This window comes from Gekko japonicus, unplaced genomic scaffold, assembly GCF_001447785.1.
Source record: "Gekko japonicus isolate JY-2015 unplaced genomic scaffold, Gekko_japonicus_V1.1 scaffold3962, whole genome shotgun sequence".
NCBI lineage: Eukaryota > Metazoa > Chordata > Lepidosauria > Squamata > Gekkonidae > Gekko > Gekko japonicus.
The window spans coordinates 21084-30584 of NW_015164779.1; the positions used below are offsets into that span (position 1 = coordinate 21084).

Here is a 9501-nt window from a genome sequence, read left to right on the forward strand (position 1 = left end):
GAGGAGGAGGAGGAGGAGGAGGTTGGATTTACACCCCACCCTTCACTACCCAAGGGAGTCTCAGAGCAGCTTACAAACTCCTTTCCTTTTCCCTCCCCACAACAGACACCCTGTGAGGTAGGTGGGGCTGAGAGAGCTCTGACAGGAACTGCTCTTTTTCAAGAACAGCTGTGCCAGAACTATGGCTTGCCCAAGGTCACCCAATTGGCTGCATGTGGAGGAGTGGGGAATCAAACTCAGTTCTCCCAGATTTGAGTCCGCGCACTTAACCACTACACCAAACTGTAGAGATTTGTTTACTTATAGGAACCAATTCTTTGTCAGGACTAAAGAAAGCCCGCGAAAATCAAGATGTTCTAGGTAAAACCCAATACATCCCCACACCCCATGCCTACGTCAGCATTCGCCCGCTAGCGTTTTTATGACAATCCTGACAGGTTATGGTGTCTTATCTATTCCTGCCTACAGAAAGATTCTCCAAGGCCAAGTCCCATGAGAACAGGCCGAGGGGTGAAACTTGAGGAATCATTATGGCTGCTACAATCAGGCACTCAACCCACACACTCCCCTCAGGAATTCCCTACCCCTTAAAACAGGGGTGTCAAACATGCGGCCCGGGGGCCAGATCAGGCCCCCGGAGGGCTTCCATCAGGCCCGCAGTGGAACTGGTCATCTCCTGCTTCAGGTTCTGCTGCTGCATCATAGCTTGCTTCACCAGACTCTCTTAATCACTCAGCCATTTCATGTTTTAACTTGGGTCCTAGGTTCAGAACGCTGAGCATGAGATTTCTGTGGCGGATGTCAATAAATCAAAAGTAGGTTTGCAGCTTACCGAGCTAATGTTTTAAGCATGTTTTTATTTTAAGTTAAAAAAAATCCTTGTGTTTGTGTCCTTTATAAAGTTTGTATCTCCGCTACCTGGCATTACATTTTATGACAGACATGGGCCGGCCCGACAAGGTCTCATTTATGTCAGATCCAGCCCTCGTAACAAATGAGTTCGACACCCCTGCCTTAAAACACGGCAAGGTGGACAGTGAAGTGAAGCGAAGAAAAACGAAACAGAAACCTTGACAGGTTGGTGAACTCTGCTTCAATCAGGCCTGAAGCTACATTGGGGCGTTTTGGGACCCTGCCCCCTTCATTTAAAGCCCCGCCCCACAAATAGCCACACCAGAAACCTTCTTTGTGAGGAGAGACCTCGCTGTCTAATTTGCATGTTTCCCAAAGGCTCATGGGAATGCGTTTGAAAGCCTCACCATGACCTAGGTGGTCAACGACAGGACTGGGCTAGCCGAAAGCGGGATTGTTGGAGATGTATTGAAGGTGCCAATCCTGAGCGCCCATCTAAGCTTTCTCGCCCTGTGGAAGGGAACTCAAAAGGCATTTAAGTGCCTTCTGAAGGTGATTCAATGCCCTTTGAGCTGTTTTTTCCTAGGAACTGATGTGCTCGCTGCCCCTTGAAAGGAAGGGCTAGAAACAGGCCCGGAGCCTCCCCCTTTAATTAAGGCATTCAGATTAATTTAATTAACTGTAATTTAACTGCCCCCTTAAAAATTTAAATGCCCCCCAAATTTAAAAAGTAATCCTGGAGAAGTGTGCATGCACACAAAAGCTTATACCCAGAATTAAGCTATGTTGGTATTAAAGGTGCCACTAGCTCAAATAGAGAAGAAGAAGAAGAACACCAAACTGGCTTACAGAGGGGCTTACAATCTCCTTCCCCTTCCCCTCCCCACAACAGACACCCTGTGAGCTAGGTGGGGCTGAGAGAGCTCTGAGAGAACTGTGACTGACCCGAGGTCACCCAGCAGGCTGCATGTGGGGGCATCAAGTGCAAGGGATTGCTTTTTCTTATCCCAGGGTGGGAAATAAACCAGTGCGGTGGCATCAAAATCCCACTCTGCCTGTTCCTTCTCCACTTGGTCTCCTTCCTCCCCACTCCTTAGCCTCTCTGCTCCTCACTATGCCTGGATAATTGAGGTCAGCCAGTCCACACACGCGCAGGATGAAAGTTCTCTGCTTCTTGCTCCTTCAGTCACCGGGCCCAAGGGAGGTCGGGGACGGGAATCAACAGATCTCGGTGGAGCACCCGTGGCCTCGTTGCCATTAGCGGTCGGAAATGAGCAAAGAGGAAGAAGGGGACTTCTGGCGTCCCAGAGTCTCTGCAGCCCCCTCTCGCACCCCCCTCCCCTCTTGCCTGCCTTTCGGGAAGGGGGATCCCTTTGGAGAGGAATATTCAATTTGCCCTGTTCGTGACATGAAGCCTCCCTGTCGAAGAGGCTGCCATAGAAAAGGGCTGTCTCTCTCCCTCAGAAAGGAAAGTTGCCTGTTAGGGCAAAAGAAATAAGTGTGGATGGATGGATGGATGGATGGATGGATGGATGGATGGATGGATGGATGGATGGATAGATAGATAGATAGATAGATGGATGGATGGATGGATGGATGGATGGATGGATGGATGGATGGATGGATGGATGGATGATGGATTAGATAGATAGATAGACAGACAGACAGACAGACAGATGATGGATGGATGATGGATGGATGGATGGATGGATGGATGGATGGATGGATGGGTAGATAGATAGATAGGTAGGTAGGTAGGTAGGTAGGTAGGTAGATAGATAGGTAGATAGGTAGATGATAGATAGATAGATAGATAGATAGATAGATAGATAGATAGATAGATAGATAGATAGATAGATAATGGACGGATGGACTGACTGACGGATGGACGGACTGACTGACTGAGTGACTGACCTTTGAGTCGATTGCCAGGTGGGTCACAAAACTGCACTTGCTGTGTCAGGAACCCCTATAGATCCAGCGTGGTGTAGCAGTTAGACTAGGATCTGGGAGAACCCAGGTCCAAATCCCCAAGCAACATCAGGCCCATAACCAGTATTCTGTGGCTTGTGGGGTAAAAAAAAATTCTGGAGGGGCTGAAGTTCTCAGTGCAGAAAGAAAAGCCCTTGAGCCAATAGAAAGCTGTGACCAGGATAGATCTCTGCACTGCAGGCTGTCAACCACTTTAGATGACAATTCTCAGCCGCTGCAAGTTAATCACGTCTGCCGGCCTAAGCAACAATTCCCAGAACAAGCCGGCAGGTGGGGGGTAGAGTCAAGAAAGCTGAGACTTAGGCAGGAAAACTCCCTTACAGGAGACCTCTTCCCCCTTTGCTAACCCATCCCGTGATTCCTGCAATTCTTGCGCCTTCTCCTTTTGCTTCATTCATAGTCCCCCCCCCCTTTTAAATGCCCACATTTTGCTATGTCAGGTTTCCAGCTCTGGGTTGGGAGACTGGAACAAGAGATTTTTATCCAATCTTTTTGCCTGCTGGACTGGATACCATTGGGTTTTGTTGTTCAGTCGCACAGTCGAGCCCGACTCTTCGCGACCCCACGGACCAGCTCCCACCAGGCCCTCCGGTCTTCCACCGTCCTCTGAAGTTGGCTCAATTTCATGTTCGTTGCATCGATGACACTGTCTAACCATCTCATCCTTTGCCGTCCCCATCTTCTTTGACCTTCAATCTTTCCCAGCATCAGGGTCTTCTCCAGTGAGTGCTCCCTTCTCATTGGGTGGCCAAATACCCTTTGACGAAGGCTTTTCTTCGAAATGGCCTTAATATTACATACGGTGCCATCGGGGTACAAAGGTAAAGGTAGAGGTTTCCCTTGCTCGAAAGCCAGTCGAATCCGACTCTAGGGATATGGTGCTCATCTCCGTTTCCAAGCCGAAGAGCCAGCGCTGTCCAAAGACATTTCCACTGTCATGACTAGACGCCGAGGTGCACGGAACGCTGTTACCTTTCCACTGAAGCGGTACCTATTGATCTACTTGCGATTTCTTGCTTTCAAACTGCTCGGTTGGCAGGAGCTGGGGCCAGAGATGGGAGCTCACTCCGTCATGCAGCACTCGGGTCTCAAACTGCCGAACTACAGCCCTTCTGGTCTGCAGCTCAACATCTTAACCTCTGAGCCACCCAGAGCTCCCCATCAGGGTACATTGGACAGTATTTTCTCTATGGCCTGTTATTGCCCCTAGGAGGGCTTGGGCCTGTGGACTATTTTGGATCGGATTACTTTCAGAATCATTGTTCAGTTTGCGTGACTTTATAATATGTCTTACATTCTTTTGAAGTGCTATATGTGTTTACAGTGTCATAGATGCAACGAACATGAAATTGAGCAAACTTCAGAGGACGACGGAAAACAGGAGGGCCTGGCGAGATCTTGTCCATGGGGTCGCGAAGAGTCGGACTCGACTGTGCGACTGAACAACAACAAATGTGTTTACATATTCATTATATTGAATATATTCCTATGAAGCAATCTTCTCTCTAACCTGTGGGCTCTTGTGAACAAAAATTCTACTTGGTGAGCGACTGGCATTAAAGTCGTGAGCGAGCGATTTGGCTCCTGCATCAATTAGTTTGCTCTGGAGCCCTCCTTCCTGAGCTAAGGCAAAAATGGGTGAGCCGGAGGCTAAAAAACTGTGAGCTGGCTCACACTAACTCAACTTAGAAGGAACACTGCCTATGAGTATTATTACTTGTCAAAAAAAGTTTGAGAGAGTCTCCACCTTTTCATTTCTAGATCTCCCGTCTCGAGCAGCGGCAGATCTTGAGCCACCACGGGGCAACCAGACCTTGGCCACAGATAAGACCCCATTTGAAAAGCTGGCAAACCCTATTCAAATACCCTCCCCCCAATTTGGATGTATTTATTTATTTATACATTCAACTATATCCCGCTCGAACCCCCTGTCAGGGGGGGTCTCTGAGCGGCTTACCTCATGCAAAATGAATCTGAGAGTCGTCACTTTCTCACCAGCTTCTCTGTCCCCGTTCTGAACGTATCCCATTAAAATCAACGCATTTTTCAACATTGTTTTTCCCCATCGGATACATGCTTATTAATTTTGCCTGTTTTTCACTTATCTCCCTCTTTTCTCCCCCATCGGGGACTCAGAGAGGCTTTTTGTGTGACACAGAGTGTTGGACTAGGTGAGCCATTGGCCTGATCCAACATGGCTTCTCTTATGTTCTTACAAAGTCCACGAGTGGCTATTAGCCACAAAGATTAGATGGAACACTCTGTCTGAGGCAGTGATGCTCTGACCTCTTGGTTCTTGGGGGTTACAGTGGGAGGGTTTCTGGAGTTCTGGCCCTGCTGGTGGACCTCCTGATGGCCCCTGGTTTATGGTCACTGCGTGACACAGAGTGCTGGACTGGATGGGTCACTGGCCTGATCCAACATGGCTTGTCTTACGTCTTTATGTCTGGGGCAGGGATGCTCTGTCTTCTTGGTGCTTGGGGGGGCAACAGTGGGAGGGCTTCTGAAGTTCTGGCCCCGCTGGTGGACCTCCTGATGGCACCTGGTTTTTGGCCACTGTGTGACACAGAGTGTTGGACTGGATGGGTCACCGGCCTGATCCAACATGGCTTGGCTTACGTCTTTATGTCTGAGGCAGTAATGCTCTGTCTTCTTGGTGCTTGGGGGGTCAGAGTGGGAGGGCTTCTGAAGTTCTGGCCCCGCTGGTGGACCTCCTGATGGCACCTGGTTTTTGGCCACTGTGTGACACAGAGTGTTGGACTGGATGGGTCACTGGCCTGATCCAACATGGCTTTTCTTATGTTCTTATGTGTTTAAGACCATCAGGGAAGGGGCTGTAACTTGGTGGCAGAGCATCTGTTTGGTGTGCAAAAGGTCCCAGGTTCAATCCCTAGCATCTCCAGTTATAGGACCAGGAAATAGTTGATGGGAAAGACCTCCGCCTGAGACCCTAGAGAGCCACTGCCAGTCTGAGTAGACAATACTGGCCCCAGTGGACCAAGGGTCTCATTCAGTATGAGGCAGCTTCATGGGTTCACATGCATGTAAAACAAGATAGAGGTTATAATTCCCCAGAGCTGTTGAGGTAGGGAAAAGAGAGGAAAATGAATAAACTGCTCAAAACGTTTTTCCAGTTCATCACTTCGCTGGCAATTTTACACAATCAGCAACACCCGTCTCTCGGCACAATCGCACCATCTTCTCCCTATTTCTCCCCTGCCCCCAGTCTGAAAGAGAACGCCTCCGTGTAATCCAATCCCGATATCTCATCATAGCTAGATTCCCAGTAGAAATATTAGGGTGCATAAAGGGGGGGGAAAGAAATCTATTACGCTCTAATTAAACGGATGCGAAGAGAGCCCCATCTCTCTTTCTTCTCCATACGTCTTAAAGCATAAAACTCAATTAAAACCAACTCACGAGAGGCCGTTTATCTTTAATGAGAATTCGGTACATTTCTAATGTGCTCTGAAATGTTGATATTGTTATCGGCCGAGAGCCCAGAAAAAAATCTCATCTCGTTTTTCATCTTGAATCCACGGGGTGCAAATCTGGAGGAGCGTCGCCCGTTTTAATAGATTGGTACCGGTATCAGCTGCCAGTATTCATCTGCTTTGTGTTTGGCAAGAGATGTACGAGCTTGGATGGTTTCTTTCCAATAGGAACCAGATATTCACCGTGGTCAGGGCAGTGGCCCTGGCTCAGTGGTAGAGCATCTGCTTGGCATGCAGAAGGTCGCAGGTTCAATCCCCGGCATGTCTAGTTAAACAATAGTAGGGGATGGAAAAGACATTAACCTAAGACCCTGGCTCAGTGGCGGAGCATCTGCTTTGTATACAGAAGGTCCCAGGTTCAATCCCCGGCATCTCCAGTTAAAAGGATCAGGTGGTAGAGAATGGGAAAGACCTTGACCTGAGACCCTGACTCAGAGATAGAGCATCCGCTTGGCCTGCAGAAGGTCACAGGTTCAGTCCCTGTCCCTGGCATCTCCAGTTAAAGCAATCTGGCAGTAGGTGATGGGAAAGACCTTGACCTGAGCCCCTGGCTCCAGTGGTAGAGCCTCTGCTTGGCATGCAGAAGGTCACAGGTTCAATCCCCGGCATCTCCAGTTAAAAAGACGAGGCTGTACGGGATGGGAAAGACCTTGACCTGAGACCCTGGCTCCAGTGGTAGAACATCTGCTTTGTAGCAGAAGGACCTGGGTTCAACTCACAGCCCAGTTAAAAGAATCGGGGAGTAGATGGTATGAATGTGCACCGTTGTGACTCAGTTACATTATGTGATCCAGATGTTTTTTGGCAAAGCATTATGTATTTCCTTAACATGGAAAGCTGTGATAGATTGTTGCTGGGGGAATTATCCCTGCACCTCTACCCATGTATCTATTGAGACAAGGGCTACATTTCAAAATGTGGCCCATATATATATATACACACACACACACACACACACACACACACTAGGAAAAAGACTCATTGTGGAAATAAATACAATGGCCTCTAGAAAGAGGCTCTGGGCGGGTGCCCCGGCCTTGGACACTCAGTGTCAATTTGCTGTGGCGACCTCAGCAGGGTATAATGACACTGAGTCCACCATTTTCTCCAGAGGAACTGATCTCTGCTACCTAAAGAACAGTTGTAATTCTGAGTGATCTCCAGCCAGTGGATAGGGAGACCCTCTGAATGACAGATCAGAGAGCGAACTGGTTTTGGAGCGTGTGGAATGTTCTAGAGAAGTGCCACCACCATTTGTCTTTTATTTATAAGGGAGATATATATATGGCACAGGACCTATTGGATGGTGCCTGTAACATCAACTGTGTTGAGGGTCCCTGCCCATGTAACATGTAAACCATTTTGTTTCACGTATGCATAGCAAGTTTTGTTTTACTAATTTTTCCCGCAAGTGGATTTCTCTAATTTTTCTTGCAACCAGATTTTTCCTTTACCATCACAGGCGACAAACCGTAATAAATTTCGATATCGGCTCCACCAGGGGGAGGGGTCACTGATGTCTTTAAAAATTCCCCAGACGTGATGCTTTCCTATCCCTGCCCATGAATGGCTTGCTCACACAGCCTTTTAAAAACAACAAATATGTGAGTGCGTGTGTGTGTGTGTGTATTGTTTGTGTATTGACTTATGACCAGTGTTCCCTCTAAGCGGTGAGCACTGAGCAGCCTCTCATTAATGTAGTACAGATGGGACTATATAGATTTTTCCTCTTTCTTTGATTATTCATATTTCTCTGGATACTATAGGCTTATTATAGATCTAATGTTTTATTGGAATATAATGAAAGCCTAGTATATAGTAGGCCTCTCTTCTTTGTGGGTCAAGGGGGATTTTTCCTAGTTGCTGTTAACAGACAAGACACAGGAGACATTCTTTTAGCACAAAAGTAGATATAAGGTTCATGGTTCTAATTGTCTAGGTTATAACTGCATAGTGTCTGGGTCAGAAAGGATCTTTTACTTGGTATCAGAGAAAAACACCTTTGTTTGGGTGAGAACAAGCCTTGGTCGATATGACTTAGGTCATGTCAAGTAAATATGTGATGCTATTGCATAGGCACACCTTTCTTACATTTGACCAATGAGGGGATTTTAATGTAAATGTTGTTTAGGTTTTGGTAACCGATTATGCCTTTTGAATATTATTCCCATGATGATGATATGATGATGTCATTTTAAGTATTTAACTTCATGTATTTCCTGGTTGGGCTCAGAAAGCAGTCCATTTTGATGGGTCTTTTGGCCTAACTTCCGTATTTCATTGCAATAAAATACAAGAACTTCCTCCTCATTTTGACTTCAATCTTCTATTTTTGACTGGATATTAATTTATACTACATTAACACAGGAAGCCCCACCACATCTTACACTGCCCATTGCCCATTTGAAGACTGCAGCAGTCCTATTCTGCTCAGCAGGGGAGAAAAAAAGTAGAGGGAACATTGCTCTTAGGGCGACCCCGTGGGGTTTCCAAGGCAAGAGATGTCACAGGGGTGGTTTTTTGCCATTGCCGGCCTCCACGTCACAACCAATGCTCCCTCTATGCTGTGAAGTCTTATGAGCAAAAATTCTACTTGGTGAGCTACCGGCATGAAAGCTGTGAGTGAGCGATTTGGCTCCTGCGTCAATTAGTTTGCTCTGGAGCCAGTGTTCCCTCTAAGCTGAGTTGGTGTGAGCTAGCTCACAGTTTTTGAGCCTCCAGCTCACACATTTCTGTCCTGGCTCAGGAAGGAGGGCTCCAGAGGAAACTAATTTATGCAGCAGCCAAACAGCTGGCTCACAACTTTAATGCCAGTAGCTCACAAAGTAGAGTTTTTGCTCACAAGACTCCACAGCTTAGAGGGAACATTGTCTGGAGCCCTCCTTCCTGAGCGAAGGCCAAAATGTGTGCGCTGGAGGCTTAAAAAACTGTGCGCTGGCTCACACTGACTCAGCTTAGAGGGAACATCACAACCCTGGTATTCCCTGGTGGTCTCCCATCCAAACACCAGCCAGGGCCGACCCTGCTTTTGAGATCGGGCTCGCCTGGGGCTCTCCAGGTCAGGCAACCAGCAAAAGTAGACTATGAATTCAAGAATACAGTGAATCCCACATTGTATTCCACCAGCAGCCCTGAAGAGGCTTTTAAAAAAATTAACTCGGTT

At 47.5% G+C, this 9501-nt stretch overlaps 1 protein-coding gene across 1 annotated transcript in view; it reads right to left on the reverse strand.

Moving 5' to 3' along the window:
- The window catches only part of ISLR2 (immunoglobulin superfamily containing leucine-rich repeat 2), a 33717-nt gene that overhangs the window by 14126 nt on the left and 10090 nt on the right, over positions 1-9501 (reverse strand). The gene's annotated exons all lie outside the window — the stretch shown is intronic.